The 25,282-nt window shown below is 49.8% G+C and overlaps 1 long non-coding RNA gene across 1 annotated transcript; it reads right to left on the bottom strand.

The window, feature by feature from the left end:
- Positions 1 to 427: 427 nt before the first annotated feature.
- On the bottom strand, positions 428 to 25,059 carry LOC144805748 (uncharacterized). The gene is made up of 3 exons (XR_013605592.1): positions 24,913 to 25,059; positions 8,287 to 8,351; positions 428 to 492 (listed from the first exon to the last, which is right to left on the bottom strand). It is a non-coding gene; the product is annotated as an uncharacterized LOC144805748 (long non-coding RNA).
- Positions 25,060 to 25,282: the final 223 nt, after the last annotated feature.

The following is a 25,282-nucleotide window of genomic DNA, read 5'->3' on the forward strand; positions in this document are numbered from 1 at the left end:
ACTGCGAATACTGCGAATACCGTCCGTAGATGAACCGCTGTGGATTTATGTGGGATAAATCGCAGCTCTACAGGGGAGACTATTTTCTCTAGTAGGAGGGATAGCCGAGTCGCATCACCTCAGGCAGGAATTTATTATCATTGTTGTGCAGTGACAGAGGGCCGTGGTGCAAGTTGCTGGTCTAGTCCTGAGCTCCTGGACACAGGCGTGAGGTATAGACCAGCTGTGAAGTGCGCCGGTTGATTTTAGAACCGAGGCACTTCACCAACGGATTTTCAGAGATTAGTCACGTTCTTTCTGTAGTCTAGCTAGATAGAAATAGTGCAATTTTCTGCCAGGCTTAGGCGCAGGTTAGAGCACTTCGGTGCGTCAATTAATTTAAAGTAAATAGGAAAAAAGAAATATAAAGAGAAGAATTAATACTTACCCATTGAATACTTCAGTTCCTGATTTCTTCGTTGCTTGGTTGACAGCGGAGGCTCCAGAAAGTTTCTAAGGGAGAAGTAAGAAGAATTCAGAAGATAAGAAAGTAAGGCAGAGAGTGAACGAACAAATGAGTGAAAAAGGATAAATGAAGCCACAGAGTTAAAGAGTGCTAAAATGTTGTTTATAATGCAGGTTACCAAAGAAAAAAATAGTTATATCGGAGAATAGATGAGGAGCAAAACCCATAGGAACTCTGGGTAAGGAAAGAGAGAGAGAGAGAGAGAGAGAGAGAGAGAGAGAGAGAGGGTTAGAAAGTGGAGAAGGAATTGAAGGAAATTAGTAATGGTGTGCTTTTATGTTACTGCGATTTCCACTCATGTTTGAAGAGAGAGAGGGAATAAGAAAGGCATAAAATGGAGTACGGAAGAAAGGAAGAAACAGAGTGGAAGAGCCAGAAGGTCAGGCAGTCTCTTCTCTGTCCTATTCCCCTTTCCTCCGGCTGGGTTCGCACGACAACTAATTAACTGTTCAGTTGGTGGCTGGGCTGTGGGAAAACCAATGGTGGAATTTGGAAACTCTCATCATTCTGCTCCTGGGACTGTTGGCACTGTGAGTAACCACGACCCTTGACAGAGTGAAGTGCCCACGTCAATACTCACCCGAGCAGAATGGCTAAAGGGTTCAATTAAAATAATGTAGGAAATATTCTTAAGGAGATTCAACAAGAGTTCATAGGAGTCAGGGAGAAAAATTAGGTAATCAAATTTGAAATGAAGGCCCAAATTTTCTTAACTCAGTGCTCGTTGTACTTCTTGTGGCGGCCCACTGTGTTCCCAGATGCACAATCTTGTATAGCTTTCATCTTGTTGTAGCTCAATGGAGACGCAGCTTCGTGGTCAATGCCCCTGGTCACCCAAGACTCACCAATTTTATATAACTTTGAGGAATTCAAGAAAGAGTTTTTGCCAATTTTTCATCGTCGGAAGGAGGCACAGGCTACGGATAATGAATTACTGGAGTTGAGGCAAGGGAATCGAGAGCTTGTCACTTACCTGGCCCAATTTAACAAACTTGTTGTCGAAACTGAATGGCTGGAGGCCAAAAGGGCAACCTTGTTCTATCGGTGTTTGAAAGATGACTTAAAGGATGCTTTGTCACAGATCCCAAATTGCCCTACAGAAGTTTCAGCTTTGATTGATCTCGTTTTAGAGATAGACTATCGACAAACGGAAAGAGGGGGTGAAAGATTACGTGAATTTTGGCCCAGTGTACCACACTTAGACCGGGTCAGAGCAGAGGTTGTAAAATCTGGTGATAATTAACATGGAGTCGAACCTATGCAAATTGGAACTATTAGAGGCCCCCTTTCCAAAGAAGAGAAAGAAAAGCATTGACAGAATAATCTATGGCTTTATTGTGGTATCAGTGGACATTTTGTAAAAAAGGAATGTCCCAAGAAGCCAAAAACCTTCAAGAAGGAAAACTCTCTGCACCACCAGTAGAAGGAGTTGGGCTGGTGGTTGCTAACAAGGATACAACTCCAATTTCTCATCAAGTGGCCAATACTCTACAATCTTCCGATCCGCACCTCATTCTGACGATGACCCTAAGATCTTGAGACAGAGTTCTTTCAGGAGTGGCCGTGATGCTGGACTCCGGTGCTACAGGGAACTTTTGTCACCTCAAATATGCCTCGAAAATTGGTCTGAGGCATTACCTAAAAATAGAAGTAAGGCAGTTAGTGCTGTTGAGGGTATGAGGGTACAAATGCATCTTCTGGCCCAATAACCAGTCACGCACAAGTTGTGGAACTTGTCTCTGTCGAAGGTAAAAAGGAATAGATTCAATTTACCTTGATCTATGCTCCGCAGTTTGGAATCATCCTGGATTTGCCTTGGTTAACTGAACACAACCCAACAATTAACTGGAGTGAACAAACCGTGAAGTTTAACTCAAGTTATTGTTAGAAGAATTGCTTCGGAGAAAAGCAGAAAGAGTAAGATGGAAATCCAGCAGCTTTATTATGCGAGCAAAAGATGATGGTGTGTGAGGTGCAAACTGTGAGTCTTCCGGTAGAATATCAAGAGTTTGCTGAAGTTTTCAGTGAATTGGAATCAAAGAAGTTGCCCTCACATCGGTCGTATGACTGCAAAATTCGATTTGGAACCTTGATCTAACCTTCCTTGCAGCCAAATGTATGCGCTTACTGAAGCTGAAAACCAGCATCTTAAAGATTGCATTCAGAAATACTTAGAAAACGGGTTCATACGACAATCACAGTCCCCCGTTTCTTCACTATTATTTTTCGTTCCGAAACGTGATGGAGATCTGAAAACGTGTATGGATTATTGTGCCTTGAACAAGATTACAATAAAGAATCGTTATGCTCTTCCCCTGATTTCAGTCCTTCTAGATCAACTAAAAGATGCCAAAATCTTCATGAAGTTAGATTTACAGGGGGTGTGCCATTTAATTTGAATGAGAAGTGGAGACGAATGGAAAACAGCATTCATAAAAAAGTATGGTTTATATGAGTACCAAGTGATGCCCTACAGTTTGAGCAACGCTCCTGCAGCGTTCCAGTACTTAATTAATTATGTCCTGAAGGAGTTCATTGATCAATGCACGATTGTTTACATCGAAAACATTTTCATTTATTTCTCATCAGAAGAAGATCAGCAACAGGTCAAAAGAGTATTGCATTGCCTGAAGGAAAGCGAGCTTTACGTAAAACTTAAAAAGTGCGCTTTTGGAGTGAAACCTGTGGATTTCTTGGGATTTGTAATTGCTCCAGAAGGTCTTACCATGGATGCTAAAATGAATAAGGCATCCTTAAATCGGCCTCCTCCAACCTCTGTGAATGAAATTCAGAGGTTAATCGGGTTTGGAAATTTCTATCGCAGATTCATTCAAGAATTTTCCCTGACGGTACCTCCAATTACTAAATTGCTACAGAAAGGAGTACCTTTTTAATGGTCTGCCGAGGCAGAAGATGCTTTCCAGTTCCTGAAGAAGAGTTTTGTCCACTGCGCCAATTCTGCTGCATGCGGATCCTACGCAACCGTTTTACCTGGAGACTGATCCTTCTAAACAGGCCATCGGAGAGGTACTTTCACAGAGACATTATGAGACCGAACAGTTGCATCCGGTGGCATATTACTCTAGAGAATTGCAACCAGCGGAAATAACTGATACTATTTCGGATAAAGAACTCCTCACTTTCAAAGATGCCTTCCAAGAATGGCGACATTACCTTCTCAGAGCAAAACGTGGTGACGGTATTCACCAATCACTGGAATCTTCAGTTTCTGAAGTGTACCAGAATGCTCACACCATGCCAACTTAGGGGGTCCCTGAGTTTGGCCAATTATGACTTTGTAATAATTATCGGCTGGGAAGAAATAATGGGAAGGTAGATGCCTTGTCTCGCATTGACACAGATGGAAGAAAGAGTCCCATTAGAGATTGTTGGACTTAGCCCTTTATGCAGGGTCATCCATGAACTTTTTGCCTTCCTCCTGTATTTTGTCTGACCTGTTTTTATTGGTTTAATGACTCTGGGCACTTTACCACTGCTGATTAGTGCTAAAGTGCATATGCTCTCCCTATTATAAATTAATGTATTAATCAGTGGTTCCATGTTTGGCTATTTGGTGTATTTATCAGACCCTAGTCTAGTGTACTAAGTGTGCCCAGGGCGTGTAATTCCAAATCCTGCTATTGGGCTTGCAGCACTGGTTGTGCCACCCACAGAAGCGGCCTTGTAAAATGTGTATAAGGTCTGCCATTGCAGAGCCTGTGTGCAGTGTGGTACTCTCATGTTGACTGGGAAAGTGCACCCACTTGCCAGTCCCTAAACCTTCCCCTTTCTTCATATCAGACAGCCCTAGGGTAGGCAGGGTGCATTGTCAGTATAAGGTAGGACAAGCCCTGATGTGTGTGGCATGTCCTAATAGTGAATTACAGCCATTTTCGTTTTATCACTATTGCAAGGCTACCTGTTTTCCATAGGCCAGAATGGGCTGTTAGAATTGTTACATTTTATAATCCTAACTGACTCAGAGAACATGGTAGAAATTCGAGTTTAGTATGCCTGAACTCAGAATAATAAAAATACATCTTTTGTGAAGTTGGTTTTAATCTTCTGTGCTTGCAAATACCACTTTTAGAAAGTAGGTATTTGCTTGCCTAACGTTTCAAGCCTGCCTCTCCTAGGTTGTGTATTCCTTTGTCTGATTTTGTGAGTGACAGTGCTGGGGGATTCTGAGAGACAGGATGAGTAACCGAGTGGTGAATAGAGAGATCTGCATCTAGATGGGAGGGAGGAATTGCACCTCAACTCTGAATAGGGCGGTGCCTGCCTTCCACAATGCTGACTCCACCTCCTGGGAAGCGGCTGATGTCCCTGCCCTGCACACTGAAAGAAGAGTAGGAGTCCTGTAAACAAAGTGCTCCAGGACTGTACTTGCCTTCCACAATGCTGGCTCCCCTTCCTGTGGGGCGTCTGATGTGCATGCCCTGTACTGTGAAAGGAAAGGAGAAGTCTGGTAAACAGAGTGCTTCAGAACTGGTTTGGACTGGGCAGAGACCTCTCTCCCCTCAGAGAACAAAGGATTTTGGGGTATAAATATTGAGACCCTGATCCCATGAAATTAGATCACTTTGGACTACAAAAAAAACTTTTACTGAGGAGAGGAACCTGAAGAAACTGACAAGAGACTATTCCCAAGCTGAAGTGCTGCTTGGGGGATTGGCCTGCAGTGGTGGCCTTACTGCCAGAGGAAGGAGAAATAAACTCTGTGTACTTTGCTTTCAACTTGTGAAGGATCTCCAAGGGCTTGGAAAAGAGCTTGCCTCCTGCTGAAGTCTCAGGGACAACAGACTTCACCCCCAGCTCCCCAGAGTTCTTGTGGAAGTACCTGCTGCTGTTTTGGGCCTTCTGAGGAACTGCGTGTCGCAAGGAGCTGGAAGCAACTCTCAATGAGAAGAGGCGTGTCGCAGTCGCTGTGCCTGCCGTCGCAACTCCGAAGGAGGGTGTCAGCGCTGGAACTGTCGCACTGCACCGCATCGGAGAGAAGCGTGTGGCAACAAAGAGGAAGCGTGTCGCCGTCGCTGCTGCTACCGTCTCAACTCCGAAGGAGGGTGTCACCACTGTAGATGTCGCTTTGAACCGCATCAGGAGAAGAATCTCGCAACAAGGTCGGAGCATGTCGCCGTCGCTGTGCCTGCCGTCGCAACTCCGAAAGAGGGTGTCGCCGCTGGAACTGTCATATTGCACCGCATCGACCAAGAGCACCTCGCATCCCCCGAGAAGCGTGCCACGGTTGGAGCTGCTGCCTGCGCATCTTGGATGTTGCCGCTGTACTTGTCGCATCGTCTGGAAGCTCCACGCATCGTGGGTGAAGAGCGTCACCGCTGGAGCTGCTGCCGTCGCTTCTTGGATGTTGCCGCTGTAGTCCACGCATCGAACCGAGATCTTCTCGCATCCCCAAGAAGCATGCCGCATCTGGAAGATCTTCATGTCTTTATTTCTTTGCACCTGAACTTTGCCGCATTTCCCATCGCTGCGACATTGCTTGTCGTGGAAGCGCAACGCAACCTAAGGTACATTGACGCAGAGTTTCTCATCTAAGAACTGAACTGAACTAAGCTTAAATCTACCATCTTAAAGTAATCATAGTGTGTATTTTTTTGTTTATGTTCTTGTGGTAACACTATATAAAGTCTACTTTTTTTATATAAACCATGTGTGGTGTCCATTTGTAGTGTTGTCACTGGGTTACTGTATGTGGTCACAACTGCTTAACTTCCAATGCCTCAGAAATAAGCCTTTACTGCTTGTGCCAAGCTACCTAGAGGGTGATCAGGGGTTATTTTAGGAGTGTAATCCCCTTGTACTGACTAGAGGAGAGGGTCCCTCACAAGTACCTACCTGTGCCAACCAGAGACCTCCAGATCTAACAAAGATCAAAAGATAATTCTTGAAACTTAGATCGTTGGAGCCACTAGTGAGAAAACTGTCGTAGACAGGGTCAATGAAGCCTTAACTTCTGAAGAAATGCGGACCTGGGCAGAGAAGGAGTCAACTCAAGAAATTGTCGATGGATTACCGTTTCATTCCAAGGCCTTGTACTTACCAATCAAAGAACTTCAACAACAAGCATTGATCGACTGTCATGACAGTCCATTGGCTTGTCACCCTGGAATCCATCACACAGAGGAGTTGTTAAGGAGACAGTTTTGGTGGCCAGGGTTGTCCAAAGATGTTTGAGTTTATGTGGAAGTCTGTGAGATTTGTGCAATGGGGAAGACAGATAAGTTGGCTCCTCGGGGTTTATTGAGACCTTTGCCTACCCCTCCATTTTCCTGGCACACTGTGACTATGGATTTGATTGTTGAATTGCCTTCTAGTCAGGGATTCAGTTCAGTATTAGTCATAGAAGAAGCCTTCTAAAAAATGGAGCATTGTGTTGCCCAGAAAGGGAAGTCAACTGCAAAACAAATAGCCACACAATTCAATCAAAGTGTTATTAAGATACATGGCATTCCAAAGGTATTGATCACAGATCTGGATCTCAATTTCTATCCTATTTTTGGAAGGCTTACACAAGGGGTTTGGGAATTGAGACACGTTATTCAATGAGTTTTCATCCACAAACAGATGGTCAAACTGAAAGGGCCAATCAAGAGTTAGAAAAGTATCTCATACTGTTTCTCTTGGATCAAGAGGGAGAGTGGCTTGATCTCCTTTGGACCGCAGAGTTTGCACATAATAATGCTAAGAATGCCTCTACTGTTTTTTCCCCTTTCTACTTGAATTATGGAAGGCATCCAAATTCTGTGGTTTCCTCTAAAGAAGTGTCGGTGCCTGCAGCACAAAACTTTGTACAACATCTTATCAAGGTACACAAGTCTGCCACCAAGAACTTAATGAAAGCTAAGGAACGCTACAAGCAAAGTGCAGATAAAAAAAGAAGACCTGAACTAGATTTGAGTACAGGGGACAGGGTTTGGTTAAGCACAAGAACCTAAAGCTTAAAGGAAATAGAAAGTTTCAAACCCGATTTATAGGTCCATTTCTTGTGGAGCAAGTAGTGAATCCAATGACTTTCAGACTAAAACTACCACCACATCTAAAAATACACCCAGTGTTTCATGTTTCTCACCTTAAAAAGGTTTCACCTCATCTGAAAGAATTGAGAAACTGAGAACCTATTTTAGTGGAAAGACGAGAAGAATTTGAAGTTAAAAGAATCCTAGTTTCAAAGCCCATTAGAGGGAAAATGTTCTATCTTGTAGACTCGAAGGGTTTTGGCCCAGAGGATAGGTTGTGGGTGGAACAATCATATGTTCATGCTCCCTGATTAACTAAGATTTTTCACTCGTAAACTCCTCACAAACCTCAGCCCGGAGGCTTAACCATGCGAGGGGGTACAGTCAGGGTTCAGGAAAAAGGAATCAAAGCTCTTCTTTGTCCCGTAGTATCTGCAATTGAACCGGCTTTGCAAAGATCACCCGCTCGCAAAAGGTCGCGGGTGATTATACTGCGGAACCGGGCATTCTCCCCTGTACTACCAACAGGGAGGACCGAGGTGGAAGTTGCCGATTTAGTCCTGTTGTACTGGACACAGGCACGAGTTCTAGACAAGCTGTGAAGTGCGCCGGTTGATTTTAGAACCATACACTCATCAACGGATTTTCTGTAGCCTAGTTAGATAGAAAAAGTGCAGTTTTGTGCCAGGCTTAGGTGCAGGTTAGAGCGCTTCGGTGTGTCGGTTAGTTAGGTAATTTAGAACTAGAGAGAAATACCAATTTAAAGTAAATAGAAAAAAATATATAAGGAGAAGAATTAATACTTACCCATTGAATACTTCAGTTCCTGATTTCTTCGTAGCTTGGTTGACTGCGGAAGCTCCAGAAGGTTTCTAAGAGAGAAGTAAGAAGAATTCAGAAGATAAGAAAGTAAGTCAAAGAGGGAAAGAATGAAGGAGTGAAAAACAATAAATTAACTCACAGGGTGAAAGGATGCTAAAATGTTGTTTATAATGCAGGTTACCAAAGAATAAAATACTTATATTGTAGAATAGAAGAGGAGCAAAAGCCATAGGCACTCCGGGTAAGGAAATAAAAAGAGAGAGAAAGACAGTGGAGAAGGAATTGAAGGAAATTAGTAATGGTGTGCTTTTCTTTCACAGCAATTTCCACTCATGCTTAAAGATGGAGAGGGAGTAAGAAAGGAATAAAACGGAGTAAGGCAGAAAAGAAGAAGTAGAGTGGAAGAGCCAGAAGGTAAACTTGTAAACTTGCAGATTTATATAGCGCAATTGCTGCACGGAGGCGTCCAAGCGCTACGATAACCAGGACCTACTGTTGAGCAGAGGGAGGAAGAGCGGCAGTTAGTGGGGGGCTGTAAACAAAAAGGTCTTTAGTTGTTTACGAAACACGTTGAGGTTCGGGTTGGCTCTGAGATGGAGTGGCAGAGTATTCCAGATCTTGGAGGCATTGTATGCAAACGTCCTTCCGCCAGATCTGGATCTTTTTATTCTTGGTACCACTGCCAAGAAGGTCTGACCGGAACGGAGACTGCGGTTAGGGGTGTAATGAGTGACCAGATCTCGGGTGATGCTGGGGCCTGTGTCCCAGAAGGCTTGACGGGCTATGCATAGTGCTTTAAACAGAACTCTCTGCCGAACCGGTAGCCAATGAAGGCTAGCCAGTCCAGCCCTCACTGAGTGTCTACGGGGGATTTTGAGCAGTAGGCGCGCTGCGCAATTCTGCACAATCTGCAGCCTACGAAGGGTGTACTCTGGGGCGCCGAGGTAGAGTACATTATTGAAATCAAGGCGTGAGTGTATGAGACCTTGTATAGCCACCTGTTTTGCTTCCATAGGAAGGAGGGGGGATATTTTATTTAGCATCCTCATGATGCCGAAACAGGTAGCTGAAAGTTTTGTGGCTTGAACATTGAAGGACAGAGATCTGTCCAGCCACACTCCGAGGCTCTTAATGTTATTTTTGGGGGGTGGTGGGGGGCCTAGACAGGGGGGGGCACAGGGTGGGAGGAAGGCCACAATCAAAAAAAGGCCAAGGAGCATCAGCTCTGTTTTGTCCCCATTCAACTTAAGGGATGATGAAGACATCCAGGTCTTCACTTCCTCCAGGCATTCTCTAAGCCCTCCTGGCGGAGGTCGGTTTGCCTCCTGCGCCAGTGAGACCACCAGCTGCGTGTCGTTAGCATAGAAGGTCAGGCAGTCTCTTCTCTGTCTCATTACCCTTTCCCCCGGCTGGGTTCGCATGGCCACTAGTTAACTCTTCAGTTGGTGGCTGTGGGAAAACCAGGGGTGGAATTTGAAAAATCTCATCGTTCTGCTCCTAGGAGTGTCTACACTGTCAGCAAACACAACCCTTGACAACAGGCCTCAACTCCTCTGTACCCCCTGGACAGGCCTCACCTCCTTTGCAACCCCTGGACTGGCTTCACCTCCTCTGCACCCCTGGACAGGACTCACCTCCTCTGCACCCCTAGACAGGCCTCTCCTCCTCTGCACCCCTAGACAGGCCTCATCTCCTCTGCACCCCTTTGGACAGGACTCACCTCCTCTGCAACACCTTGGACAGGCTCACCTCCTCTGTACCCCTTGACAGGCCTCATCTCCTCTGCACCCCTAGAGAGGCCTCATCTCCTCTGCACCCCTGGACAGGCCTCATCTCCTCTGCACCCCTGGACAGGCCTCTCCTCCTCTGCACCCCTAGACAGGCCTCATCTCCTCTGCACCCCTGGACAGGCCTCTCCTCCTCTGCACCCATGGACAGGCCTCGCATCCTATGCCCCCTGGACAGGCCTCACCTCTTCTGCATGCTTGGACAGGCCTCGCCTCCTCTGCCCCATGGACAGGTCTCACCTCCACTGCACCCCTGGACAGGCTTCTTGGTGAAGGATTCCCATTAAGGACAGAGGAGCCCAGAGTTCAATCCACCCCATCCAGCGCCTCTGACTCCGCCCTGAGTCTCGGCGCGCTATGCACAGGCCCCGAAGAAAGACACTGCTCCCCTGGACAGGCCTCTCCTCCTCTGCTGCACCCCTGGACAGGCCTCACCTCTTATGCACCCCTGGACAGGCCTCAGCTCCGCTAGACAGGTCTTTCCTTGCCTGACCCCCTAGACAGATCTCGCCTCCTCTGCACCCCTGGACAGGCCTAACCTCTCATGCAGCCCTGGGCAGGCCCCTCCTCCTCAGCACCCCTGGACAGGCCTCTGCTCCTCTGGACAAACCTCTCCTCGTCTGACCCACTGGACAGGCCTCTCCTCTTCTGCACCCTTAGACGGGCCTCTCCTCGTCTGACCCCCTGGACCGGCCTCTCCTCCTCTGCACCCTGGACAGGCCTCTCCTCCTCTGCTACCCTGGGCAGGCCTCAGCTGCTCTGTACCCAAGGACAGGTCTCACCTCATCTGCACCGCTGGACAGGTCTCTCCTCCTCTGCCCCCCTGGACAGGCATCCCCTCCTCTGCCCTCTGGACAGGCATCTCCTCCTCTGCACCCCTGGACAGGCCTCACCTCCTCTGCCCCCTGGACAGGCCTCACCTCCTCTGCACTCCTGGACTGGAATTCATCCTCTGCCCCATGGACAGGCCTCTACTCCTCTCCTCCTCTGGACAGGCCTCTCCTCCTCTGCACCCCTGGACAGGCCTCCCCTCCTCTGCACCCCTGGACAGGCCTCACCTCCTCTGCCCCCTGGACAGGCCTCTCCTCCTCTGCCCCCCTGGACAGGCCTCGCCTCCTCTGACCCCTGGACAGTCCTCACCTCCTCTTATCCCTGGACAGGCATTTCCTCCTCTGCACCTCTGGACAGGCCTCACCTCCACTGCACCCCTGGACAGGCCTCTCCTTCTCTGCCCCCTGGACAGGCCTCTCCTCCTCTGCCCCCCTGGACAGGCCTCTCCTCCTCTGCCCCCTGGACAGGCCTCTCCTCCTCTGCCCCCTGGACAGGCCTCTCCTCCTCTCCTCCTCTGGACAGGCCTCTCCTCCTCTGCACTCCTGGACATGCCTCACCTCCTCTGCCCCCTCGACAGGCCTCACCTCCTGTGCACACCTGCACATGGCCCGAAGAGAGACACTGCTCCCCTGGACAGGCCTCACCTCCTCTGACCCCCTGGATAGGCCTCGCCTCCTCTGCACTCCTGGACAGGCCTCTCCTCCTCTGCACCCCTGGACAGGCATCACCTCCTCTGCACCCCTGGACAGGCCTCTACTCCTCTGCACCCCTGAACAGGCCTCACCTCCTCTGCACCCCTGGACAGGTCTCTCCTCCTCTGCCGCTCCTCTGGACAGGCCTCACCTCCTCTGTACCTCTGGACAGGCCTCTCCTCCTCTGCACCCCTCCTCTGGACATGCCTCAATTCCTCTGCTCCTCCTCTGGACAGGCCTCACCTCCTCTCCTCCTCTGGACAGGCATCTCCCCCTCTGCCCCTCCTCTGGACAGGCCTCTTGGTGAAGGATTCTCAGTAATGACAGAGGAGCCCAGAGTTCATTCCACCCCATCCAGCGCCTCTGACTCCGCCCTGAGCCTTGGTGCGCTATGCACAGGCCCCGAAGAGAGACACTGCTCCCCTGGACAGGCCTCTCCCCCTCTGCCCCTCCTCTGGACAGGCCTCACCTCCTCTGCTCCTCTGGACAGGCCTCACCCCCTCTGCCCCCTGTGGACCGGCCTCTCCTCCTCTGCACCCCCTGGACAGGCCTCTCCTCCTCCGCACCCCTGGACAGGCCTCTCCTCCTCTTCACCCCTGGACAGGCCTCACCTCCTCTGCACCCTGGACAGGCCTCACCTCCTCTGCACCACTGGACAGGCCTCACCTCCTCTGTACCACTGGACAGGCCTCTCCTCCTCTGCCCCTCCTCTGGACAGGCCTCTCCTCCTCTGCCCCTCCTCTGGACTGGCCTCTCCTCCTCTGCCCCTCCTCTGGACAGGCCTCTCGGTGAAGGATTCTCATTCAGGACAGAGGAGCCCAGAGTTCATTCCACCCCATCCAGCGCCTCTGACTCCGCCCTGAGCCTCGGTGCGCTATGCACAGGCCCTGAAGAGAGACACTGCTCCCCTGGACAGGCCTCTCCTCCTCTGCCCCTCCTCTGGACAGGCCTCTCGGTGAAGGATTCTCATTAAGGACAGAGCCTCTGACTCAGCCCTGAGCCTCAGGGCACTATGCACAGGCCCCGAAGAGAGACACTGCTCCCCTGGACCTGCCCAGAGGCGCCCTCTGGGGGCAGGACTGTGGCTTGGACCGAGGCGCTTTAATCCCACTCCCCAGAATCGAGGCGCTACACACGAGGCATGTGTTTTTTCCGACCTCAGAATGAGAGAAATGAGGGAAATGTCCTGATCCATTTCGCATCTTTCAGCCCCTTTAATGTATCGAATAGCGTCACTTGACAAGGTGAACCTATAATCATTTTGCATTTTTCACCCCACCCTTCGCCCACGCAGACAGGAGTAAGAGTTAATACATCACCTACTTCCCAAAGTTCTTTACATTATTTCATGTAAGGCAATAAACTGCTTCCATCTCAAATTTCGAATGACAATAGAATTTACTACAAAAGACTAAAATAATCCCGGAAAAGAAGATTTATCCTAATGTGATTTGTGCAGATTCAATAAAGTGCAAATTCTTACTCATCTTCAATCTCCACTTTGAGTTTGAATCCAGACACGTAGAGGGTCCCAGATTTTCATACCTTTATTACACTGAATCCTCCCTTTTCGCCTATATATGGCTGTTTCTAGACATTGCTAACTACCTACCAAGTCATTGTTGAAAAGTCGGTGCATTAGCATCCACCCAGGCAGCCGCAATACACATTCGTAAAACCGCCATAGAAATAAAAATCAGTTCATGCCTTGCCCTACGCCGATTAGTCTCAAAAGTCCCGAGCAGGATTACACACTCAGGGTCTGATTCTGATGCGGGTTGGAAATGCTTCCCGACCGAATAGGGTTGGAAATGGTTTCTGACCCACTCGGATCGGGAGAGTCCGACCGACCAAGTACGATGCATCCGGATGCCTCCAGATACGATTTGGTTGGACTGGGAGCACATGTTCCTAACCGCATTATAATTGGGCACTGGGTCACTCCCGATACTTTTTGGAAGGAGCAAATGTCATTAGGAGGCCTTCCTAACCGCATCAGAATCAGGCCCTGGGTGGGAATGCTTTCCAACCCGCATCAGAATCAGCCCCTATGTGTTATTTCAGTTTTTAACACCTCTGATAAAAACTTTGTGATATCTTTATAACATTTCTGCAAAACCTGACATGATGCAAAAATATGAACACTCTCTGCATTACAGACTGCACAGCGAGGACAACATGTTCCCTTCCCTCAACCCCATTTCGAGATTTTGTCAGGTGTATCATACAAAAAGAAACACTTTCTATAAAACTGTGCCTGTGACCTAGCTGATATCAAAACCGTATGCAATAACTCATGAGCATAAAAAATGTCTCGTCGGACACTCCTACCTTCACCTTTCATTTTTTGGAGGTTTTTCCATATCATCTGGGAGGGCTGCTTACTTTATTTTGGATTATCCTTTCAATAATTTAAACTTTCCCAAATGTAACCTGTCCCCCTGCTTTCTGTTCAAGAAGATCTCTAATTTGAAGAAATTTTTAAAATTCCCACCAATTCAAAGTAAAATCTTCTTTCAGTTCTTCGAAGGATCGAAGACCAGTTTGGGAAAAGAAACAGCCAATTCTTTTTACTCCTGCTCTCTTCCATTTTCCCATACAATACTTCTTGGAGTGTAAAATTATTATTTAAGGCTGTGTGGAATGATAATCTACCAATGCCACATGCTCTCCGTGAAGCACTCCATGCTTTAAAAACACTAAAGATGGTTTTGAGCCGGACTGTCTTGCAGTAGCTGTCATGCAACTGATGCCACAGACAGCCACTGGTTTCTTTCCTTAATATAAGTTTAAAGGGGGAGGGGATCTTATCCATCTGCCCATTGTCCATCATCATTCTTTAGCTCACTCCATCACCCCAGTGCAGACATGGCCATATGCAAATCAGTCTGACCTTGTGCCTCATGGGAACAGTCCAGCCCGAACTGCCAAGCCATGTGTTCCCTGGACCGGAAGCAAGCATCCTAGGACCAGTTTCTGGTTAATGATCCGTCATCAGCCAGGCTAGCTTGAATTCAGTGGCAAAGTGAGCACGGGACCCACGTCTGGACATACTCTGCCAACTTAGGGCCAACAAAACGATACTAAAGGGGAAGATGGACGGAGTGTTGAACATTGCAAGCACTCACCCCCAGTCAACTGATCTGGGTTTAATCCAACATCATTCTTTAGCTCACTCCGCCACCCCAGTTCAGACATGGCCATATGCCCTGAAGGCATGCCAAAGGCAAGTCAGTCTGCATGGACGATGCCCAGTGACAGGAACCCTGGTCTTGTCCATTCCCACTACTACCTACTGCGACCCTCCGCCACCCTTCCACATGCTGGTGCCTCACCTCCCCACATAACATCGAGGGAGCCTTCTTTTGCACTTCCTGCAAGTTTTCACCCACACCCAACATTCACCGCCTCCGCACCAGCAGCAACCAACACCCCACTCTCTCACACACACAGTCTCGCAACTAGTCACACAACACTCCGCACTCGAATGCAAGTTAATCAACATCCGCTCACTCACCAACCAAGCCACAAAGATCTGGGACCTACTGCACAACAAAACACTGACCTACTTTTCCTCACAGAACCCTGGCTAACCCTGCATCAGCACCTGGCATCTCCACAGCCACACCCCCCCAGGTGTAAGATCACCAGGCAAGACAGACTTCACAAGCTCAGAGGCGGAATCACCATCATCCACAAGAACTCCATTCCAGACACAACATCACAGCCAACTTCACCCTAAGCGGCATTTTCATCTGCAGACCACCAGGACCGCACACAAACTTCACTGGTTCCATAACGGACAGACCAAGCCCTCATCAAGTTCAGCATCCTGGTCCAACACACACAACCCCACCGGACCAGCCCGCAAAAACAAGAACAGCCTCACTGACAAGGATTGGAACAGTGCTCCCACTTACAATTACTACTCCAGGAAATGATCGGAGTAACCCCTTCTTTCCTGAGCTCCCGCGATAAACAGGATTACTCAGTTTTGTTGACGGAGTTTGTTGGCCAACGTTTCTTCAGCTGAGCTCTTTGGTGGTGAGTACGCTCACACTGTGAGTGATCCAGCCTTCACTTGGGACAGAGAGGATGCCCCCCTAGTGAGGGCTGAGAGAGTCAGAGAGAGCTGATTCCTTGGCGTTTCAAGCCTCATCATAGTTTTGGTTCTTACTCGAAGTAAGAGACTAAATGTAACCTAATTTCTTGTGCTACCACTAAAGATCATTATTAGTCGAAACAATTCCAGGGAAGGCAGCTCCATAGAGACAAATCCGTTTGACTGAGGAGTAAAGAACATGATTCATGAATATTATTGTTCAGTTCATATAACTATCTTTCGCAGCCAGATGACTTAACCTGGGGCATTGAAATATTGAAGAAGAGGGAGAGAAATGTTTAATGAAACTCTTTGCGGAATGTATCCTTGTAGCAGTGTCTAGAATCGGGTGCAGCTAAGGTGTTAAAAGGTTAGCGTTGAACAAGTGACTTCACCTTATCACCTTTATCTTACAGCCTAAGTTTAAGAGAGCCAGTATAGAGCAGAAACCCTTGAAAAAGCAGAATAGAGAGAGAGAGAGAGTTGTTCTAAGTTCACCAAACAGGGTAAAAAACCTAATCCTTCAAAAGCGGGGGAAGTTTTATGGGGAACTCAAAACTCAAGTTCCATCTGAATATTATGTGTGTTCTCTTTTTGAAATCTCGCTCCTCGCAGTTCCTATCTCCTAAACCCCTTTCCCTTGCCTGGCCACTCCAATACTCTGCGCTAATACAGCATTCAGAGTTGGTGGTGCCTAGGGGTGGATCTCTCGATCTTACTACAGACCCCGAGGAAGAACTGATTGAGAGAAAGACACCACTGTCCTCCCACTGCTGAAGAAACCCCCTCAAACCCGTAAACGCTCACCAACCACAGGCCGATCCCCCTGCTACCATTCTCGGTTTACGTCCTGGAGAAAATGGTCAACAGACACTTTGTAGAATACCTCAAGGACCACGAGCTCCTCAAAACTACTCAGTCTGGTTTGAGCCCCAACCACAGCTGGGAAACTGTCCACATCCCCGCCATGGATGACATCCGCATGACTCTGGACACAAGAGACATGGTGATCTCATTCTCCTGGTCCTCTCTGTAGAGTTTGAGACAGTCTCCCACCCCATCAATCAATCAATCAATCAATCATGCCATTTGTATAGCGCACTACTCACCCGGGAGGGTCTCAAGGCGCTTGGGCGAGGGGTATGCTACTGCTCGAACAGCCAGGTCTTGAGTTGTTTCCTGAAGGCGAGATGGTCCTGGGTCAGCCGAAGGTGGATGGGGAGGGAGTTCCAAGTCTTGGCAGCCAGGTAAGAGAAGGATCTTCCTCCGGCGGTGGCTCTTCGGATGCGTGGTACGGCTGCGAGGGCGAGGCTGGTGGACCGTAGCTGGCGGGTGGGCGTGTAGAAGGTCAGGCGGTCGTTGAGGTACTTGGGGCCCAGGTCGTGGAGAGACTTGTGTGCGTGGGTGAGGAGCCGGAACGTGATCCTCTTGTCGACGGGGAGCCAGTGCAGGTTCCTCAGGTGGCTGGAGATGTGGCTGCGTCGGGGGACATCCAGGATGAGTCGGGCGGAGGCGCTCTGGATGCGCTGGAGTCTTTTCTGTAGCTTGGCTGTGGTTCCGGCGTAGAGGGCGTTTCCGTAGTCCAGTCGGCTGGTGACGAGTGCCTGGGTGACAGTCTTCCTGGTCTCGGTCGGGATCCAGCGGAAGATCTTGCGAAGCATACGCAGGGTGTTGAAGCACGATGAGGAGACGGCGTTGACTTGTCTGGTCATCGAGAGGGAGGAGTCCAGGATGAAGCCCAGGTTGCGTGCGTGGTCGGTTGGCTTGGGTGCGGTGCCCAGGGCTGGGGGCCACCAGGAGTCGTCCCAGGCGGAGGGCGAAGATCCCAGGATGAGGACTTCCGTCTTGTCCGAGTTCAGTTTCAGGCGGCTGTCCTTCATCCACTCGGCGACGTCTTTCATCCCTTCGTGTAGGCAGGTTCTGGCGGTGTCGGGGTCTCTGGTGAGGGAGAGGATCAGCTGGGTGTCGTCGGCGTAAGAGATGATGTTGAGGTTGTGCTGGCGGTCGATGGCTGCGAGAGGTTTCATGTAGATGTTGAAGAGGGTGGGGCTGAGTGAAGATCCTTGCGGGACGCCGCAGATGAATTTGGTGGCCTCGGAGCGAAACGGGGGGAGGCGGACTCTTTGTGTTCTTTCGGCGAGGAACGAGATGATCCACTCCAGTGCCTTCTCTTGGATACCGATGTTGCTGAGGCGCTGGACTAGGGTGCGGTGGCAGACCGTGTCGAACGCAGCGGAGAGGTCCAGGAGGATGAGGGCCACTGTTTCCCCCTTGTCGAGCATCCTTATCCAACGCCTCCAGATCAGAATCCAACGAGACGCACTCCAATGGATCTGCTTCTTCCTGACTGGAAGAACCAAGTCAGTCATCTTGTCACCGTACACGTTGCATGCCGGTGGCCTTGTCTGCTGAGTTCCACGCAGATCTTCCTGGAGCCCGACCCTCTTCAATGCATTCATGATCCCTTTAGCTAGAATCATCCACTCTCATAACATCAACGCCCTCTCCTATCCTGACACACAACTGTCTCTCATGGCCAATACGCCCAGTACCCGGATGAAGTTTTATTCCTGTGTGACTGGAATTGCCCACTGGATGAAGATCAACTGTCTAAAACACTGACAGACTTAAACCGTGATCTTCGGGAAAAGCACATCAGCGTGGGACTCCACCTGGTGGCTACTAAAGATAGGACGAACATCTACCCTCACCACCCATGCCAAGAATGTCAGGATCGTATTAGACAGCAAACCTTGACCCGCCAGATCAACGCAATCACCTCAACATGCTTCAACTCCCTCCACATCCTCTGCAAGACCTTAACGTGGATCCTCACAGAATGCAAAAAGACCGTCACCCATGCACTCATAACGCGCAGACCGGCATACGGCAACGCCCTCGATGCCGGAATCAACAAAACCCTGCTACACAAACTCCAGACCAACCAGAACACCTCAGCCAGACTCGTCCTCTGAATCATATTCTAGTATGGGCACCCTCAAATTTAGAGATGTACAAATAACAGTTTTGTAAATTGGCCAGTGTGACAGAAATTCACAGATGAAAATGTTGTAACAAACAGCATTTTTGTCCTACTCATTTTCAATATTTTGTTATTTCAACACTCAACATCTTTGGGAAAATCTTGAGGGATGTACACATATAACCCCTTTCTGAATTCTGGATTTTGTCTACTTTCATAAATCTGCAGCTTTCCTGGATCCCCCCTGGGTTTCATAGTGGATTCCACCAAAAACTGGAAGAAAGTTGAGAGCACAAAAAATAGGCAAAATGGGCTACAACTGTTGTAAAAAAAATTGTTTTTGTCCCTACAAGCTGGGAAGATGGTGACCTTAGCACAGAAAATGTTCGATGATGACATTTATAGGAAAAAAACTTTCTCTGGAGCACTTTTTCCCTATTTTGCCTATTTTCTGGGTCCCCTCCAGGGGAATCCAAAAACCCTGGGTACCTTTACAATCCCCTGGATGTTAGACATAAGAGGGTGCCAAATTTGCCATGGGTACCTTTTGTGAAAAAAAGTTATGTACCCTAAGCACAAACTACCCAAAATACGTTAAAAGAAAGTGCTCAGCACGTGGGGGAGGGGAGAGAGAAGGGCCAGCATTTAAGGGGTCAATGTGAGCAGTTAACAAACATTTCAGGTAGATTTTTTTTCCAGAGCGAACAATTAGGGGAATTTTTCAGCACAAAACTACTAATCCAAACAAATCTTTGGTATTTGCACATTGGATCTTTCGTTAGTTGAAATGGTTCTTTAAACATGAAGCTCCTGGTTTGATCGGAGTCAATTACAGGGCAGAAGTTACACAACATTGTGAAGACAGAGGCAACCCTGAGCACAGGGGGGCAGTAACATGTGTTGTACATGCACATGCAGTGTATGCCTTTGAAATGTTTTATTCATGGGTGAACTTTGGTCCTATAGATGCCGGTACTACGCTTTCCACTCCTACAGAGATGCAGCCGTTCCTACTCAGCCCCAAGGATATGATGGCCCGGAGGACCCTTTCACCCTTCCAGTTCAAAAGATTGGTTTGTTGGTCACTTAGCCCCCACATACCTCAGAATGTCAGACAGGGTTCCCTAAAGTGGGGTCACCTGATACCGTACTGGCTCTGTACACACAGTATCCTGTATAGGTGGCTCAGACAGTATGTATTGCAGAATAAAGCATGCAGAGCGGGTCGAGTGGGACCTGTACCACAGACACAGGGTTCCATACAAGCAATCTGTCCACGGACTATAAGCGCCACTACGGGCAAAGTGCCCGTAAAAAGCAACAAAACTGCCTTCTGGATCGCTTGCAACACCAACCAGAGGAGCAGCATTGTGGCGATGAGACGTCCCCTTGGAATGGTGCCATCTTCAGAGGCGTACAACACCTGGGAAAGTATCTACACTGCTATGCAAGGCACACCCTCATTGGTGATACTACCTGATGTACTAAGGAAAGTACAAATGAGTACAAGGCTGCACCCTCCCTAGATCTAGGAATGAGATGAAGTATCAACCGTACTACCCATGGCACGACGTCATTGGTGGTACTACCTGATGTACTAAGGAAAGTATAAATGAGCACAAGGCTGCACCCTCCCTAGATCTAGGAATGAGATGAGGTATCAACCGTACTACCCATGGCACGCCGTCATTGGTGGTACACCCGATGTACTAAGGCAAGAACAATTGAGTACAAGGCTGCACCCTCCCTAGATCTAGGAATGAGATGAAGTATCAACCGTACTACCCATGGCACGCCGTCATTGGTGGTACTATCTGATGTACTAAGGAAAGTATAAATGAGCACAAGGCTGCACCCTCCGTAGATCTAGGAATGAGATGAGGTATCAACCGTACTACCCATGGCACGCCGTCATTGGTGGTACACCTGATGTACTAAGGCAAGAACAAATGAGTACAAGGCTGCACCAGCCCTAGAACTAGGAATGAGATGAAGTATCAATCGTACTACCCATGGCACGCCGTCATTGGTGGTACTATCTGATGTACTAAGGCAAGAACAAATGAGTACAAGGCTGCACCCTCCCTAGATCTAGGAATGAGATGAAGTATCAACCGTACTACCCATGGCACGCCGTCATGGGCGGTTCTACCCGATGTACTAAGGCAAGAACAAATGAGTACAAGGTTGCACCGGCCCTAGATCTAGGAATGAGATGAAGTATCAACCGTACTACCCATGGCACGCCGTCATTGGTGGTACTATCTGATGTACTAAGGAAAGTATAAATGAGCACAAGGCTGCACCCTCCCTAGATCTAGGAATGAGATGAAGTATCAACCGTACTACCCATGGCACGCCGTCATTGGTGGTACTATCTGATGTACTAAGGAAAGTATAAATGAGCACAAGGCTGCACCCTCCGTAGATCTAGGAATGAGATGAGGTATCAACCGTACTACCCATGGCACGCCGTCATTGGTGGTACACCCGATGTACTAAGGCAAGAACAAATGAGTACAAGGCTGCACCCCCCCTAGATCTAGGAATGAGATGAAGTATCAATTGTACTACCCATGGCACGCCGTCATGGACGGTACTACCCGATGTACTAAGGCAAGAACAAATGAGTACAAGGCTGCACCAGCCCTAGAACTAGGAATGAAATGAAGTATCAATCGTACTACCCATGGCACGCCGTCATGGGCGTTAGAACCTGATGTACTAAGGCAAGAACAAATGAGTACAAGGCTGCACCCTCCCGAGATCTAGGAATGAGATGAAGTATCAACCGTACTACCCATGGCACGCCGTCATGGGCGGTTCTACCCGATGTACTAAGGCAAGAACAAATGAGTACAAGGTTGCACCGGCCCTAGATCTATGAATGAGATGAAGTATCAATCGTACTACCCATGGCACACCGTCATGGGCGGTTCTACCTGATGTACTAAGGCAGAGGTCTTCAAACTGGGGGGCTCGCCCCCCTGGGGGTCCGTGGATGCATTCCCAGGGGGGCGCCAATGTCTCCGTAAAGACTTGTAAATCTTGTAAATAGAGATGGCCTGGAAGCGCGAACTTGTTTATTTGTCCTGTTTCTACGCTATCATTTGCATGCAGCCAAAGGCCATTCAAAAGCATGAGGACTGTGATTACAAGTGTAATGGCGAAGAGGTCCGTTACTAGCATGCCAGGAACAACATTTTTCAGTACCTCGTTTGATGTGGTGTAACCATGTTAACTGCGTATAAAATAATGCACACACTTTGGATGAAAAACAAATGCTAATTATTCTGTGGGAAAGGATGAAATCTAAGCTGGTTAGTGCAATCACTTCAGCTTGGTGCAGTGGGGAATAGTGACTTTTGTTTTTATAGTGCTACAAGCTACCTGTCTTTGCCAGAAAGTACTGTGAATGTGTCAATGTTGTATAATTTAATTACACACAGCATGAGACAGGCTGCAGCAAAAGATTTAGGCCCAGATTTACAAAGACTTTGTATCAGGTTTGTGTTACTTTTTTTAACAGAAACTTGACGCAAAGTGTGTTGGTATTTACAATCCAGCGTTAATCCCGATTTGGCTTGGATTGTACCTAAACATTATGCAGGTCTGTGCAGCAACGCTCTTGGACCCAGATTTACTCATGCTTTGCAACAGGTTTGCTTTACTTTTGTAATGTAAACCTGATGCAGAGTGTTACACTGGGATTTACTATCCAAAGCAAGTCAGGAATGACATTGGATAGTTTGCATCAAAGGGGTGTTCCATTGTTAGCGCATGGGTGTCTTTACAAAAAAGACACTTGGGCTCATATTCCTTGATAGCAAATGGAACCATTGCTGCAGAGGGGACAATGTGAGGGAACAATTTTTTGTGTGAAAGGGATAGAGGGCCTATGTTAAGATTGGAGTGATGGCCAGGCATGGTGGGGAAGGGGTGAAAGAGGCACACAAGACAGACTACTACTACAGGAAAGAAGCTATCATTAGTGAAGCAAGTGGTGTTGCATTGGGGCTGATGAGTGTGTGAAGCTCACAACTCTCCCAATTTTGGGGAGCAGTGTTTGTTGATCATATTCTGTTTTTGGTTCAAGCATTTACTCTCTTATAAGTCTCATATTACTGTACATTAGGAGCTACAGAAAAAGTACCCCATAAACTGTCTCAAACCTCTGTGCTTCTCCCTGTGGTTCCAGCTCCTGCAGTTCTTTTCATACATTTTTGAAAGGGGGGGCCCAAGTTCAAAATAGTTTGCTTAGGGGGCTCAGCGCAGCAAAGTTTGAAGACCTCTGTACTAAGGCAAGAACAGCCCGGAAAAAAAGACCACATCTCAGACCCGAGGTCCCCGGATAGAAGAGCCAAGCTCAGCCCCAGGGCCCCCAGATATAAGAGCCGAGCTCAGCCCCAGGGGCCCCGGATAGAAGAGCCCAGCTCAGCCCCAGGGGCCCCGGGATAGAAAAGCCTAGCTCAGCCCCAGGGCCCCCCCGGATAGAAGAGCCCAGCTCAGCCCCAGTTGCCCCCCGGATAGAAGAGCCCAGCTCAGCCCCAGGACCCTCGGATAGAAGAGCCCAGCTCAGCCCCAGGGGCCCCGGGATAGAAAAGCCTAGCTCAGCCCCAGGGGCCCCCCGGATAGAAGAGCCCAGCTCAGCCCCAGGGCCCCCAGATAGAAGAGTCCAGCTCAGCCCCAGGGGCCTCTGAATAGAAGGGCCCAGATCAGCCCCAGTGGCCCCCGGATAGAAAAGCCCAGCTCAGCTCAGCCCCAGGGCCCCCAGATAGAAGAGTCCAGCTCAGCCCCAGGGGCCTCCGGATAGAAGGGCCCAGATCAGCCCGAGGGGCCCCCGGATAGAAGAGCCCAGCTCAGCTCAGCCCCAGGGCCCCCCCCTGATAGAAGTGCCCAGCTCAGCCCCCAGATAAAAGAGCCCAGCTCAGCCCCAGGGGCCCCCGGATAGAAGGGCCCTGCTCAGCCCCAGGGGCCCCGGATAGAAGAGCCCAGCTCATCCCCAGGGGCCCCCCAGATAGAAGAGCCCAGCTCAGCCCCAGGGCCCCCAGATAGAAGAACCGAGCTCAGCCCCAGGGGCCCCCGGATAGAAGAGTCCAACTCAGCCCCAGGGGCCCGAGATAGAAGAGCTCACCTCCGCCCCAGGGGCCCCGGATAAAAGAGCGCAGCTCAGCCCCAAGGCCCCCGGATAGAAGAACCCAGCTCAGCCCCAGGGGCCCCCAGATAGAAGAGCCCAGCTCAGCCCCAGGGGCCTCGGGATAGAAGAGCCAAGCTCAGCCCCAGGGGCCCCTGGATACAAGAGCCCAGCTCAACCCCAGGGGCCCCGGATAGAAGAGCCCAGCTCCACCTCAGGGACCTGGATAGAAGAGCCCAGCTCAGCCCCAGGGGCTCCGGATAGAAGAGCCCATCTCATCCCCAGGGCCCCGGATAGAAGAGCCTAGCTCAGCCCCGGAGGCGTCCGGATAGACGAGCCCATCTCAGCCCCAGGGGCCCCCGGATAGAAGAGCCCAGCTCAGCCCCAGGACCCCCGAATAGAAGAGCCCAGCTCAGCCCCAGGGCCCCCGGATAGAAGAGCCCAGCTCAGCCCACCAGGGCCCCTGGATAGAGGAGCCTAGCACAGCCCCAGAGGCCCCCAGATAGATAAGCCCAGCTCAACCCCAGGGGCCCCGGATAGAAGAGCCCACCTCAGCCCCGGGGTCCCCAGATATAAGAGCCGAGCTCAGCCCCAGGGCCCCCAGATAGAAGAGCCCAGCTCAGCCCCAGGGGCCCCCGGATAGAAGAGCCCAGCTCAGCCCCAGGGGCCCCCGGATAAAAGAGCCTAGCTCAGCCCCAGGGGCCCCCCGGATAGAAGAGCCCAGCTCAGCCCCAGGCCCCCGGATAGAAGAGCCCAGGTCAGCCCCAGGGGCCCCTGGATAGAAGAGCCCACCTCAGCCCCGGGGTCCCCAGATATAAGAGCCTAGCTCAGCTCCAGGGGCCCCCGGATAGAAGAGCCCAGCTCAGCCCCAGGGCCCTCCGGATAGAAGAGCCCAGCTCAGCCCCTGGGGCCCCAGATAGAAGAGCCCAGCTCAGCCCCAGGGGCCCCGGATAGAAGAGCCCAGCTCAGCCCAGGACCCCCGGATAGAAGAGTCCAACTCAGCCCGGCTCCTGCAGAGATTCCCTCCAGGATTATTCAGTCTATTTCTACAAACACAGCAGAAGGTGCTGACAATCTCCTACCTGAGCAGAGACCTGTGCAGACGTGTCCAGGCTCTCTCCTCCTCCTGGGGGCCGGGGGGAGGGGCAGATCTGGGGTCTGAGGAGGGCAGATCAGGGGTCTGAGGGGGGATCTGCAGATGAAGGTAGCTGCTCACCAGACAGGGCTCCTTCCTCCTGAGAGAGAGGTAAGAAGTGATGTGAGCATTTGCTGCTGGTGCTGTCTCTGCCGCCGCTGACCCGGAAGAGGAAACCCTTCTCCTTTCATCCAATGTGCAGCTCAGCGGATTCATCAGCAGGCCCTCTGGTGGCCGCTGACGGAACCGCCGCCTCCAGCAGGGAAACAAGCATTGGCGCCTGTAAACACACAGACATGGGTGTTATGGGAAAGAAG

Source organism: Lissotriton helveticus (genome assembly GCF_964261635.1).
Source record: "Lissotriton helveticus chromosome 1_1 unlocalized genomic scaffold, aLisHel1.1 SUPER_1_unloc_21, whole genome shotgun sequence".
Lineage (NCBI taxonomy): Eukaryota > Metazoa > Chordata > Amphibia > Caudata > Salamandridae > Lissotriton > Lissotriton helveticus.